This window comes from Alosa sapidissima, chromosome 3 (assembly GCF_018492685.1).
Source record: "Alosa sapidissima isolate fAloSap1 chromosome 3, fAloSap1.pri, whole genome shotgun sequence".
NCBI classification, from domain to species: domain Eukaryota; kingdom Metazoa; phylum Chordata; class Actinopteri; order Clupeiformes; family Clupeidae; genus Alosa; species Alosa sapidissima.
Genome location: NC_055959.1, coordinates 5,019,273 through 5,034,584, shown reverse-complemented (window position 1 = coordinate 5,034,584; position 15,312 = coordinate 5,019,273). Strand labels below are relative to the sequence as shown.

The following is a 15,312-nucleotide window of genomic DNA, read 5'->3' as shown; positions in this document are numbered from 1 at the left end:
TATAGGCTATCTTTTGAGAGCATTAAAATGTATTTTAACTCTACAAAGAAAACACATTTTCATCCAAACATGTAAGGTAGCCTACTTGTTGTCATAAAAAGGGCCTTAACTTAAGATACAATAGCTGGTCTTCTTATGTCCAAATGTTATGATATTTTAAATTCGGACATGGGACATTTACATGGCAAGATGATCGGTTCCCGTGACCATTTATCTCCTTACAAGAAAGGCCCACAGGCACTCGCCTTGTGAAATGAATGCCTTCTGCGTGTGGCATCTGATACAATGTGCACCTTGGAATCCTATTCTTATCCTCAATATCAAAAAAGCCTTCTGCCACCGACGTATGAATAGGAGAGAACAGATTTCTTAGGGGGCCCGAAAGTTCACCGCCATTATTTGTGGACAGAGCCCAAGAAAAATGTGAGAATTATACAGAAAAATCATTAATCACCGCTTCTTTTTACACACTTCTTTTCTATTGTCATTCAGCAGCACAACTGCATGGGCCTTCTGCTAGGAGGGGAGTCAAATCTTGGAAGACACTTGAAGATATCCCCCTCCACCCTCCCTAACATCTCAACACCACCTTCTATTCAACTAAGTCATGCCTCAAGGAAAAAAAATCAGCCTAGGAAAAGCAGCAAAACCAGTGAAATTTTAACGCAAGTGAGAATCTTCGCAGGATGCGTGATGGCAGCGACGAAGGTAAAGGCATTTTGTTTCGTTTTGGTTTACTTTAGGGTTTTATTACTTTATGGCCCTGAGTTTCACAGTCGGGTATCGGGCAAGCATTTGTTGTGGCCGGGGGACAAGTGACTTTTATGGCTGCTGTGACATAGGGGATTTGTGAAGGCCGGCTGTTGTGTGGGTTTGCTTACTTGTTTTGAGTTTGGATGACACCGTGCATGGCACACTTTGTTTTCGTGAGAAACATGTGCAAACTGTGCAACTGTTTTGTTGTCTTTGACTCTTTCACCTAGGAGAGAGAGAGATAGCGGGGAGAGAGAGAGAAAGCGTGTGTTTGCGTTTGTGTGTGTGTTTGTGTGTGTTTCTTTGCTGGTGTGGGCGCACGTGTTTATAGTTTAGGCCTACGTATGCATGCTTACTTCTAGGTTAACGTGCATATATGTGAGATGTTGATGGTTGGTGTGTGTGTGTGTGTGTGTTTTCATGTGGTTTGCAGTATATGGAAAGCGTATTTTTGTGTGTGTTAAGTGACAGATTCTGGTGGTTGCTGGGGAAATCTGGTTGTGATTCAAGGTGTGTGTGTGTGTGTGTGTGTGTGTGTATGTGTGCGCATGTAGGTCTGGGTGTAAATATTACAGGCCATGTTTTTGGTGCATGCAGTGTGCTCACAATAAACACTTATGAGAGACATCAGGAAATGACTTTCAAAGTCATTATGTATTTGATTATGTGTATATTGTGATAATAGCATGTTATGCAATACGATGTTACTAATATATGAATTGATTTGGAAAGGTATTTGCATTGTGTTAGTGCCTAATGACTTGATTCCGGAATAGGTGAAACATAAACTTAAACGAACAAAGGAGCTAGATTAGAGAAACGATTTAAAGAAAAAAAAACACAACCCACTGGCCACAAATTGCTTCATGTAATTGCGAATGTGTGTACTTAGATGTGCACGGATGCTTCCGATATATTCACCGGCGTTTAACCCCACAATAATCAATCTCAAGCGAGTATCAGAAAAATGACAGGCGTTCGGGCCAGTGGTTCCAGTGTCCACTTCAGACTTGCGAGACCTGGTGCGTGGCAAAGCCTAAAACAAATGGTAAAAATATAGAACAGAGTATCGAGGAAAGTGCTGGGAATCGATGGTTGTAGTGGACAGCAAAATGGCCTCGCAGAGTTCAACCAGGGGACACGTTTTTCTGACCGATTAGGTCCGTTGCGAAGGCACAGACTGACCCCCCTCGAAACCCTTGACCCTCTGCAGACTGGACATGGCTCCGGGTTACATTTTCGGCCCAACCCCGGGGCGAGGTAGTCATAACACCGCGGCCTGGCCACTGTAGCCTCAGGGCACACACTATCTCTCTGCTAAGACACTCGAATAAACTGATGGGGCCTTAAGAAAACACAGGCCGTGGCCTTGCCTAGACCTCTTCTCTCTGATTCATCCAAAGTTTTTGGTTGCCATGGTGCTGTAGATTGACGGTGCAGCCCCTGCCTTGCTTTGCTGCAAGGTTTTGTAATTCTCCTGAACCCTAGACAGTCTCCACAGATTATAGGCTGTGTTACAACTACAATGATTTCTTTCGCTAAGAGGAATCTACTGCCCTAAATGTAATGGTTATTTGGCTATAAATACCGAGGTATCTCCTCGCCCATTCTCTCATTTTCCACTGCATCCTCTCTGCTTCCTTGAAAGATGTGTTGGAAGGCCTGGTAAATTGGCCCGAAGTGTGGCCTGTTTTAGCTCACACACTGCTAATTGCGAAACAAATAGTCCTGTGCGCACAGCTGAATTATTATTGTGCAAAGGCGAGGATCGGAGGTCAGCGCCGTGCAGTCAGCACAGATATATGACCAACGCACGCGAGCTCCGTGCGCCAGGGCTAGACTGTCTTTTTTTTTTTTTTTTTTACAAGGGACACATATTAAGTAAAGGAGAGACTAAATGTTACCACAGCCACTATCCCCCTACCCCACACTTAATAAAAAGCTACTACATTGTTATTAACACATTACTCGTCTTCGCGTGATATTTCGATGGTAGGCTACGTCATACAAATAATGGTGTAACGACCTTTTTTTTAAATGCCAACAGTAGTAGGTTAGCTTAGGTTGTAGTCTATAGCCTTTCAAAATCTTTTAATGGCTAACTTAATTTCAGTGCAGCAGACGCACAATTGTGATTGTGCTCATGCCCTATCAATAATTAACTTGCTAAAAAGACAGAGTTAGATTCGACAATGCCAGCACAGAGAGAGAGAGAACATCTGACTGAATAGATAAATAGCCATTTATTGATCAAATAGATAGCACGTTTAATTGAGCATTTTACATTTAGTTTTAATATTTTAGAGATACGCCCGTTTGCTATAAGCACTAGCCGGCTAGGGATATCCTTTGGCGACCTATGTTACTAAAACACAGGACTATAATACAGGACTAAAATAATGTATTCAAAGTGCATGATTGTGTCAGCCGACGTGAAAAACAAAGAAAAATGGCAAGGAATTACTTTTCTTTCTGCAATGCAACAAAACAAAACAAAAATCAGTAGCCTACATTCAGCTAAATATCAAACATTGGTCAGTGACCCAGCTGTTCCAAAAAAATATTAGCCTACTAATGTTAGGTGAGGACACACACTCGCTTGCTGTTTGCCTGTGGAGGGAGTGCGTCTCTTTCAGAATATATTTCAAATCGGACTACGCGCGCCCTGCCGGGTTTGACAGATTTACGGTCCACAATAAAAGAAGAGATGTTCGGCCCGTAAATCATTCTCCATTCGCCTGTGTAAACCAAGCCTTCAGCAAAGGGTTATGTTTACAGCGACACTGTTCAAAAGCAATTTACACTGACTGTTCTATTATCATTATCATTATTATTATTATTATTATTATTATTATTATTATTATTAGGTAACTAATTTTAGAACTAGTCATAGGCTTGTATAGCAATAGCAGTTATGGAAGTAGCAGTAGCCTAGTTGTAGCTGCATTACCCATAGAATGAGGATGTAATGAATGTCGATTTGGGAGTGATTTTTTCCCCCGCGTCATTGTTGTATTTTCATTGTCAGTAAATATAGTGTACATACTATGTCTATCTAAAATGTCCCATGCAATATTTCCCATATATGTACCACCCATTCCTGCAAAGATCTGTATAGTGAGTATAGAGTATAGTGAGTATAGTGATTTTCGTGATTCTAAACCATTTTGTAATTACTTGAATTGAACAGTTGAACGCTATTGGTAATTACTAGGCCTACTGTATTTTTGTAATGAATGTATTCTCAGCAATTAATAGCATTAATGTTAGACTAGTTTGATTGATTAAAATGACATAGCCATTCCACGTTTTGATACCACGAATTGATGAAACACATGTCTCTATTCACATGACGGTAAATACACAATACACACAATAATAAGTATAGCCTACTGTGGCATTTCAAGGGCGCGTTAGGGATGTCACCCAATCCAAAATCGTAGCCAATGACATTACATCAGGTTTGTCTGCATATAGACGAGATATGTTTAACGAATGATTAAAATATTTATAATTTCACTATTGCACCTTTTTCCCATTGCTCTTTCGGTCCAAACATTAGGGATCATTCAACGCCTTGATAGAACCAGCGTGATGTTGGTTTCAGTTGCAAACAAAGCTTATCGTAGCTTATCCTAGTGCTGTTGGCTTTCCCCCAGAATATTTAGTGTAATTGCGTTTGATAGTGATTACTTTCTGTGGGATGAAAGTGAGTCTTGTTTTCCCCTCCTCCTTGTTATCTCCCCCTAAGCTGTTTTGCTTCTGTTTACGTGAAAGAGAGAAAGGGAAAGGCAAGGCAAGGCAAGGCAAGGCAATGCAATGCAATGCAATGCAATGTAGAAGTCTCTGAGATTTTGAAGCACACCAAGTCGAGCTATTGTTTGACCTTCAGGAGAGTCTTCTGTCGACTCGTTGCTTCTACACAGCCCTAGGTCCATTGTTCTGCTCTGTTATAGTCTACCCAGCGTGGCTGTGCCTCAGTGTAGGAAAAAAACTATTGTTGCTAAGAGCTCACGGCGGGGTCTCTGCTAAACTCACCCTTTGCCGCGTGCTACCTGTCTAAAAGCCTATCTCTCTCGGTCCCCGTGAAAATGAACTCCCTTTTGCTATGGGCTATAACCATCATTTAGAGTCCACAAGAAGATCACAGTGCACTTTGAGTTGGGACCAAACGCATCAGAAGTGCACGCGTAAAATCTTACATATCTTTCAAAAACTGTAACATCATGCATGAGCACAAAGGAGCCAGTATAATAATGGTGTTTATGAAACTTTCCGTAATCCAGTGATATTAACACGAACTGGAGTCCAGCCTACAATGATTTAGTGCAGAAAATGACTACATAGTTTCAATTGCTTTGCAAACTTTAATTCAATTAGAGACATAGAAAAGACAAGATGACATTACACTGAGCACGAAGCGATAACAAGATGAAAACCTTTACAAGACTTGCACTTCTTAAGACACCAGTAAAAAACTATGGACGTAATGTTTAGATATCGTAAATATGTATCGAAATTATACAGGTTTATGAAAATATAGACATAAGAAAGCAAAATAGATATCCAAGTTTCTCTTAGTTCGAGTTCATTCAGAACGTGGTTATGACACTACTAATACTTACCATAACTGCCAATACATAAGTTATTTCGCCAGCAGCTTCAGGTCGGAAAACGGTGATGTATCATTTTATTTTCTTATACATTTATGTTCAAAGAAAATCAAGATAAAAGTGAGTGTCTGTACCGCTGAGGTAGAGTGGTCCCGCGAGCTTGCAAGGAGAGTCACCCCCATCCCCCTCGTGGTCACGTGATTCATTAAATAATTAATGCAGTGGTTGCAGAATAGATATGTATTCGTCAGGAATATCGCAGACATGGTCTCCCTGTGTCTGACGTGAAATTCAACTGTCCTTTTAAAAACAAGCCCTATAGCGGAGGAAAAAAAGAGAGGCACAGACACACGCGGAGGCTGCAATAAAACAAAATTGGACGGGAGCACCTCAGCGTGTGGACATTGTGAGTATAGCGGAAACGGGGGACGCCACTTCCATGCGCGTACATTGCTGCAACGTTCCGGGCTTGCCCGAGTCCATGAATTATTTGCCGTTTGTGATATTGTGGTAAATATGTCAAAAAATATTCATTTTGCCATACCTTGTCATCGTGCATGCACGTCTCAAACCCCATCCCATTGTTTGACTTCGGTTGTGGTAACAGGACTGATATTACATGTCATAGATTTGCACTTGTGCTCCATTGATATCATGCTGTATATTTTCTTTTTTAAGCGGTAAAGGATTCTCACTGTCCCCCATCCCATCTCCTTCCTTTCCACAGCATGTCCCTCTCCTATTTTCATTCAGCTACTTCGCTTGATTTATAGTGATTTGTGTGTCAGTGGCAGCGGGGCTGCCATTGTGTGTTTGTGAGGGAGTTGTGTTGTTTATGACCGTCTCTGCGATAAATCATTTCGCTGGGAAAATGATGAGCGAGCGATGATACACGGGAATGAGGAAGAGACCCCTGGCTCCTCGCTACTTGCCGGCCCTCTTGCCATCCTCCGCAGCGGGCGAAACACTCCTTTTTCTTCCCATTCTCGACCTCGAGTTGATTATCGCGGGAGATTTACATGCAATGGCTCTGAAGCTAATATAAAGGCTAAGGAGCTGCAGGTCTTGAGTTACTGCATATACAATTACCAATTAAGGGAAGATTTGTTTAAATTTGCCAAAACGGGAACGCCTCGTCGCCATGTAAATCTCATAAAAGCGCCAGAGCCCGCCTGGAGATTTATAGCCAGAGGTTACATACCTGGGTTGTAACTCTTTTTGCGACACAGGAGGAAAAACTTAATTGGAAGGCAACCTTAGTAGAAGAGGCTTCAGAAGAACGTTGCTGAACAGTTAAAACGACCTACTGAGTTTCAATACGCACAGTCCAGGAAGGATTAACTGATTTTGTTCTGAGATAATCGAAGATTTTGGTCTGTTTCTTCCAGATCCGTGGGAAACTTGTAACAGACCCGAATGAAACTCGACGTTACCAGAGATAATATAGATGTTTCTAAACCTTGTCGTATAGCTTTCATGGCAGCAGTTTTAGTTTTTATTCCAACAGGCGTATGTATCAACTATGTGCAGGACTTTTGTAGAAAAAAAGGTCATAAATAACCCCAGCCGGGTGCTCAAGCACCATCAGTCTAATTTATCCAGCTCATTGTGGAGCCTTTGCTACCTGAGAGGAGGGGGAGGTTTACAAAACGTGTGGCTCCAAGAGTGGTAAATCTAGTTTATGACGCGTTAATGTTATTTTGGCTAGGCGGCAATATTTGTACGGTACGGTGATGCTATAGTGGGCATTACCTCTCTAGACAACATAATAAGAGGAGAGGCGTAGCTTTTATAGTTATTCACTTTATTCTTTATTTTCTCTCAAAAACAAGGCATTGTATCATAATGTCAATAGCCCATCAGTACTAGAGATATACGTATGCTACTAGAACCAATATTCTGTCTAATATTAATAACAATTTCAAATAACATTTGTATGAATCTCACATAATGACAAGTATTATTTTGTGTGGTTGCCTCCTGGTCTTCCTCTCCGCCTTGGTAGTGTAAACCTTTGTATAGCAAAATTAGAAGAACTCTGTGGATCCCATCAAATATTAATGGGAGCAGCAGCGAGGGGCAGCACTTTCAAAATGTATAATTCCAGCGGCGCTTCTCGTTGCCCGGCGCTGTGTCAAAAACAATATCCAAGCTCATTTCGGTGGACACGCAGGGGGAGAGAAGAGAAGACATTTTCACACAGGACATCACTCGAGCTCACTAAAACCGCCTCATATCTGATTTCACAATTCAATGACAGTGGTGAGTGGAATGAATGATTCAAAACGCCATCATAAGACAGGCCGTTGGATTCTAACAGAGAGGCAGTAGCCCATATCAGCCCTGAACACAAGGCTAAAGGATCACTCAGCAGCACAGCGTCCAGGCTACTGTTTCATTAATATATAAACCCAGAATTATTTGCTGCGTTTAAATGCCCTGAAATCTTTATAGGCTATATAACTAAAGATGCAATATATAATTCATGCGAATTTGCATACGTCAGGCAAAACACGGCATGATATGAATGGGAAAACCCTTCCCATCTAAAAGAATGTAACATCATCATTCGACATAAAAGATCAAACGTTATCTAAACGTTGGCTATAGACTGTTTAACACAAGTAATCAAGTAGTTTAACACAAGTAATCCTTGAATAGGTCCTATAATTGAAACCGTGCTTTGGTTAAAGTGGCCTACGTCTGCTACCGTTTCTGTGGGTATGGGGGGGGGGGGGGTCTTGTTTGTTTGTCGTTTAAATGTTAGACAACAGTGTAGTAATCCTACGCTCTAGAGGAGACAATGTAAACTAATCTTCCCACCACTTGGAACAATACATCCACGTATGGCAGCCATATTGTATGGTTCTAAATGTTCACAACTAAAGCATGGACGCTACTAAAAAACTGTGCAAGTATTTCGATTCTTTATAATTGGTTGCTCTCATTCATTAGCCGACCATATTAGATCAAGAGTGTAAGCAGCACACAGTTTGCATGCTTGGTAAAATTATTATTTATTATTAGAATGATCAATATTCAACGACAAAATCTAGGCAAAACTCATAAATATGCATACAAATGTAGACAAAAATACATAAATTGGTATATGAAATAAAATGCACACACACACACACACACACACACACACACACACACACTCGAAATGAAAAGTCGAGGAGACCCCGCATAGTTCTTATATATTGGGCCTATTGGGCCAAGCTTTGTGCATGGCAATAATAGGCTAATATAGAACATGCTTTCGAATAAAACAATATTCTTTGTAATGACGTAGTCACATTTTGAGAAAAGGCACAAAAGCTATCAGTCAACCATCGGAAAAGTCTTACATATCTACAGTATTTCTGACTTATAGTGGTTCTCCAAATGGAGAATACAAAGCACTGTGATGATTCAGAATTGTTTACCCCAAAGGCAAAATCCGTAATAATGGCTGACTGTATAAGATTGAAAGCATTAGGCTTGATTTGACCACATACCTATCATATCTTTCGTTATAATCGGAATATATACCAACATATCTGAGTATTCCTCTAAACACCCACATCCCTGCTATTTTGGCAACTATTTTTTCTGTAATTGGGGTGGTAAAAGTGCAAGACCTGTCTCTAAGCGTCTGTGTTCCCCTGCAGAAGAGGGCAGGGGGCCGGTTTGCCAGGTGTTCCCCTGCCTCGTAATGCAGGAATGATTACCAGTTTGGAAATAAATCAATACGAAACCTCACGCTAATTTATAACGGTCTAAGAGAGCAGCGATTGAAAGCGCATGAAAAATGACCGGCGAAAAGGTATCCAGCGACTGCGCGGAGGGTTTTCACCGGCTTGAGAAGCATGGAGAGCAGCGATAAGAGCATCGAGCCGGAAATGTACGGGAGAACGAGTAGCTTTTTATGTGCGATGGCTAAGAATAGCGCGGATACTATCATTGCACTTCTGAATCGCTATAATTGAACTGTAGACGATGTATCTCCTTTCTGCCCGCTTTTGTTAGTGTGTGTGTGTGTGTGTGTGTGTGTGTGTGTGTGTGTGTGTGTGTGTGTGTGTGTGTGAAAGACAGAAAGAAAACCAGAGAAAAAGGGCACTCGTGGGGATCTTGTTGCGTGGGTAGACTACATATGTACACACAAAAGACTCATTTGCAAACAAAGTTAAGTAGGTTTGAACATTTAAAGGGGAATGATAATATTGCCAAATAGTGCCCAAAAAGGTAACTTCGCATTAAATCCATTTAAATTATCCGCTCCAGTATCGGAATGAAGTGATCTTTTATTCTTTTTTTGTGCGTAAAAATATATTCTAGTGTTATTCGCGAACTAATAGGACTGCCGAAAACGTATAAAGAGAACAGGAATTTGTCAGGAAATGGACAGCTATCGGAATGAGGTTGACCGCGTTCACCCTTGTAGAAGCCCGCAGGTTGTAATGGCCATATGGCCCATGTGTCGGCCATGGAGCCTTGTAGTTCCCTATTGGATAGACGAACCCCGCTGCCTTCTCCACCCTGTGTGTCCTGTCAGTCCACTGGTTCACTAGTTCACCGTGTCAATCCTCCCTGCTCCACGCTAGCAGAGACAGAAAAAGAGTTAGAAGGTAGAGGTGGAATCTTTCGCCTGTTGACAACTGCTGAGCCCGGTGAATCACACGCCGCTGTCGGAGCGCGGAATTCAGGGGAGCAAAAGCCGTGTTTTCGGAGGCGTTCGGACAGGTCCTCTGCCTGCGTAGTGCTCCAACGTGTGTGCGCGCGTGTCTTAGTACGTAAATCATTTGCATTTGTCAAGATGGGCTAGTGGATTCAAAACGCGTTACTGCTGTTGTTTCTAGTTGATTTTCTCGTGGAGATCAGCAAACAACCATGCCAACTGTAGCATACCGTGAGAATTAGTGCGTCCAAGGTAACAGAGAAACAAACAAAGCAAGTATTCCATGCGTGTCTTGAACATAAAGTCCCTAAACACGCGCCTATCCATTTTTACGGGACCGAGAGGAGTGCTGGAAGTCAGGTAAGGTTTGCAGGCTTCAACTGACGCCGGGTGCCTGGACTCTTCTTTGAGTGTCCAAAGCAGTCCTGCAGACAAGTCATTAATTATCCGTTGTGTGACCGAGGCAGGAGCCATCCTTGGGTGTGCCCAAGCTCGCAAACTTTTTTGTCTTTCTAGAACCGAAGACAGATGCCCTCAAATAGGTAACCAAAGCGGCGGAAGGTGTAGCTTACTCATTTCCCTTCTATCTCTCTCTCTCTTAACTCATTGTATCTTTTCCTCCCTCCTCTATGAACCTCCTGGATTCCTTTTTAGTTATCTTCTGTTGAGCTCTGTCTGTCCAAGCCGCCTAAAGTTTTATGAGACGACACAAGTTAGTTAGCCTTAAGTGTAGACCTGCTGGGTGAGTTGAACTAAGTGAATGGATCTTGCAGCAAGGGTGTAAAAAGAAGACGCATGTGTCCATGATTTATGACCCCGACAACGGATTGCTTACTCTAGCAGCTCTCAATTTGGAATCGCTTTTTTGTCCCAATCTGCGCTGCAGGAATCCCCCAAAATTCAAGCCTGGCGATAACCTCACATTTGGCATTTATTTTTGTTATTTTTTCCCTAACAAACCTAAAACAAGGCACCACAGTAGTATAAAGTGATGCCAGTAATCCGAATTTGCCCCCCCCCCCCTCTCCCTGGGACGTTTATGTTGAATTATTATCTTCCCCAAAGTTTTGCTGGGTCATGCTGCGTATAACACATGTAAACACACTTGGAGATTTCCTCTATAACTCTGAAGATCACACACATGGAAGTGGGGTTATTATTATTTTTTTTTTTTACATATGTTAAATTCAGTTACACCCTCATCATATCTCGCTATGGCGTTGAACATAGAGGCCATAACCTTGATAGAATGTGGAACACATTGAAGAGGTCATGTAAGCTACTCAGACGTAACATGCCCAACTGCGTTAGACCCAGAAAATACTTCAGTGGCGTTAAGACCAGTGATGCGCCATTGTGCTGATATTTCACATTACTCTAAATAGAAGTATTTCATAATACTCTAAATATATGACCACCTGCATTTTCATAGGAATTATGGTCGTTCAACAAGCGTTATGCTAATCTTAATCTCACGCCGAGATGAAGTCACCAAATTGCAGATGCAACTTGAACAGCCGCTGCCCTCAATCACTTTTACTTAAACCTTCTGCCACATGTAACCTAAGTGGTATCACAGCATCACAAGGATTAGAGCCAAGCCTAGCCCGTAGCTTGGGTGAGTATCAACATGCTTTGGAGCAGGAAACTCCTTTTGTTGCCAAATTGGAGGTCAGGTCCCTCTCGCAACCGTTCGCCAGGCTCACCGAATGGTATGGAGTTATTTATAAGGCTCACAATATGGGACAAAATTGCCTGAATTAATTCCTGCCCATGTGCTGTCTAAAATGTAGTTAGCCCTCCAGCAAATGCAAAAGTGACCCAGCGGTTTACGCGTCACAGAGAACGGCCTCAATCAAACCACAAAACTCTTAAGTGGCTATCATTTAATCGATTTTATCATACATCACTGACATTGGGCATAGCACCGGGGAGAAGTGAAAGTGAAGGTACTTGTGCAAGACGACAGTATCTGACAGTATCTGCATGGAGCACAGTTTATTCATATTATGCTCCGGTCTCAACAATTACATCCCTGGGGCACTTTGCATTATTAGCTGTTGTGACAATGTTTTTGTAATTATTATACACCACAATGTTTTGGATGCTGTGCTGCATGTCTAAGAATGGGCCTTTAGTTTTTCAACAATGCAATTTCCTATTAAGTGTTTGGACAAAACCTATATATATATATATGAATTTCCATATATATATGGAAATTCATATAGCAAGGACATAGCTTCTGATGACCAATATCGCCTATTTGTCTTATCTTATTCGATGAGGCTGGCAGTTTTCAGGTCCCGAGTGCAGGGCCCATAGTGACCCCCCCCCCCCCCCCCAACTCACTCCAGACTATGCCTCCTTTGAAAGGCAGTTAAAGATTACCCCGTCAAGACCCTAATGTCAAGTAAAAATTAACTTGGCTCACCAAAAAAACTGACTGTGAGCATTCTCATTGTTTAGTACTAGGCAATGCTTATCTTCTGTGGAGACTGCTATAGACCTCCACATCTTAAGGATCCATGCATGTAGATGAGAGAACTGGAAACTGCTGTTGCAGCTCCTCGCCATGCTCCAACAAACCTTTGCATGCGGCTTGCAGTCAGCGTGGTCAACTAAAATTATTTTCACCATCACTATTTTTTATTGCTGAATCAAGAGGCTACAACTGGAGTGCTCGATGAAGTCTGCGTCATTAGCACAACTCTAAAAATACAATAACAACGCATGCTTTCGCACAGGTACCACAATTCCACCTCAAGGAAATATGCGTTGACTCCTGTGTGCTGACTGGCAACTCCACTGGGATCGATACTGCCATAACGCGCAGGTCAGGCGGGCTCAAATGAGAGTTTAATTGTAATCCGGAGATCTTTAGTAGAAGGCTATCTGCGTGGGTGTAAAAAACCAAGCCCCCTGCTCTCTCACTCGCTAGCGAGCAAAGAAACCCCCCCTTTTATCGCCCAGAGATTGGATGCAGAGGCCTCGCGTATTCACCGCTCTAGCTCTCAAGTCCTTGGTGTTGAAAGTCCCATGTCATCCGCCAGAATGGGAGAGAAAAGAAGATATATTGTGCCTCTCCTCGTTTAAAACAATTCACTGGTGGCCATTTGGGGCTTGCCCGTCGTTCGAGCTCATTACGTTTCAAGGCACTGGAATTCTACAAATGGAGCTGATGAAAGCGCACCTTCACAGAGATAGCGGGAGAAAATAGGCCATTTTTGGAGGGTGGTGCCTCCAGAATTGGGGCAAAAGTTGAAGTGGCAACACATTTCGAAAAAAACGGCCTTATTTTTATATGAAAGGTTAGAGTAATCGAATTAGTTCTAAACGATAGAGTTTTGACGTATGCGTGTCACGTGAGCGGATCATTCAGAGTATTATTTTGGATTTGGTGAGGGGCCTTCTGGACTCACTGACTGTGGTTCTCTCAGGCTCTTACTCTGCTGTTCCCAACCGCCTGGTAATTAGACAGCAAATGGGATAAGGTCGGCGTTTCGCTGACTTCCAGAAGGCACCATGCAGGCTCTTTGAAAGCCTGGGACGACAGGGCCGGGATTAATTCATAAATATAAGACATTACAAGGGGATTCCAAAGTACTTCCGTTGATTGATCATTAATCTGGTGAGTTATTGCTCCTCGACGCAAAAGGTCACACTGCAAACCCAGTACCAATCTGTCAAAGCGCGACACAGCCACGCCGCGCGCCTCTCCCTGTTTATTCCTCGTGTTTCTGACTGCCTGCTCGTGTTTACATGGAGCATGCAACGGTTTTTGAAAACTATGTCACAAGGAGAGGGGTTTCATGGGGTACGGTTAAGCATGGGCGCTGGTAGGCACCGTTAGGAACAAGGCAGGGGCATGACGACTATCCTAACGGAATGATGTGATAACGGCAGCTCTACAGAATGAAGAGAGAGAGCGATAGAGAGAGAGGGAGAACAAGAGAGGGAGAGCAAGAGAGAGACACCGAAAAAAAAACCTCGACAATAAAGTTGGGGTAAAAAAACAGTTTGTTATGTGCCCAGGGCTCTGTCTCTGTGTGTGCTTCCATGTGTATTGGATGTGCAGTGGGATTCGGCTATCGCAGTGTTTATATTGAAAATCTCGAGCAGGCAAACATTCCCAGTTCCCTAATGCCTGTGCATCCACTTAATATGCATTTTGATAAATTATGCAGGAGCGCCTTTGTTGCAAACCCTGCAGAAATCAGGCGGCCAAATCCCACTGTTGTTCTTCTCGGTTCCTTCGATACCTTGCCCACTAAACGACGCTTTTCGGTGGATATTCGTTGCATCAAGGAAAAGCTAGCCCTGATTTGTCTTGAATTTCGTTACTCCCTGGCTCCCTTTCTCCCCGTTTTTCCCACTAAAATTGGCTCATCAGCTCTTCTGCTAAGAGCTGCCTCCTCCCTTTGTTCTGAGAGCTCAGCGTGGCTAGCTGCGGGGGCTGGAGCACCCTTCACTTTGTAGGTAACTTTAGGTTAGTCCAGTTAGGCTCCGGGTCGCCGACGAGCTATCGGTACCGAAAATCTTTCAAAAACTACCCGCGTGGCGTTCAAAACAAGGCCGGGGCGACAGGGATGGACGCGAGCCAACGCCGTGCGTGAGTGCGGGGATGCAATAAATAACTTTATAGCGCTATAGGCCGCAGAGTCGGGGAGGTCGGGGAATCCTCGTTTTGATTTATGTGTTTGGGGTAGCTGTCACGAGCCGGCGAACGGGAGCGTCCAACGTTTTTATTCCACTTTTAATAAGCGCTACTATGCACACCAGCAAGGCCATTTGATTTCATTTCGACTTGGGCCTTCTCTACTGTATATAGTCATTTTCGGTCCACTTTTGCTTCCTTCTGGGATTAGGGCAGCATATGCCTGGGCTTTGGTTTTATTTTTTCCAGAATGATGCCTCTGTTATTTTATGGCTTTCTTTGGGATTGCTTTTCGGCGTTTACTTTCGTTCATTTTATATTTGTTTCGTTTAAAGGTTTCCTATTGGGAGAATTTGTGAGTTACTATTTAACATTTCATAACATAATTATTATCATAATTACTATTATTATTGTTATAATAATAATAACAATAATAATAATGGTTATTATTGGCCTATTATCATTATTATACATTATGCGATTTATCCATTCAGGCCAATGGTCATCATATTTTTTCATGGTCTGTGAACGAAAAAAAAAAACATCGAAATAATCGGCTATGTTAATCCACTTAGTTACATTAGCCAGTAGTACCAGTCTTTGAGTTAGTTCTACTTTTTGTAAAGGCTCCA

The 15,312-nt window shown here is 42.5% G+C and overlaps 1 protein-coding gene across 11 annotated transcripts in view; it reads left to right on the top strand.

Moving 5' to 3' along the window:
* The window catches only part of hoxb3a (homeobox B3a), a 58,726-nt gene that overhangs the window by 29,600 nt on the left and 13,814 nt on the right, over positions 1–15,312 (top strand). For 2 of the 11 annotated variants that reach the window (XM_042086918.1, XM_042086922.1), the window contains exon 2: positions 496–708. The gene's annotated coding sequence lies outside the window, so the exon portion shown is untranslated. Of the gene's footprint in view, positions 1–492; positions 709–5,626; positions 5,773–7,391; positions 10,387–10,412; positions 10,569–12,382; positions 13,655–14,507; positions 14,636–14,657; positions 15,036–15,312 lie in introns of those variants that run through there. The other 9 variants (XM_042086916.1, XM_042086921.1, XM_042086923.1 and 6 more) reach the window with 8 other exon arrangements.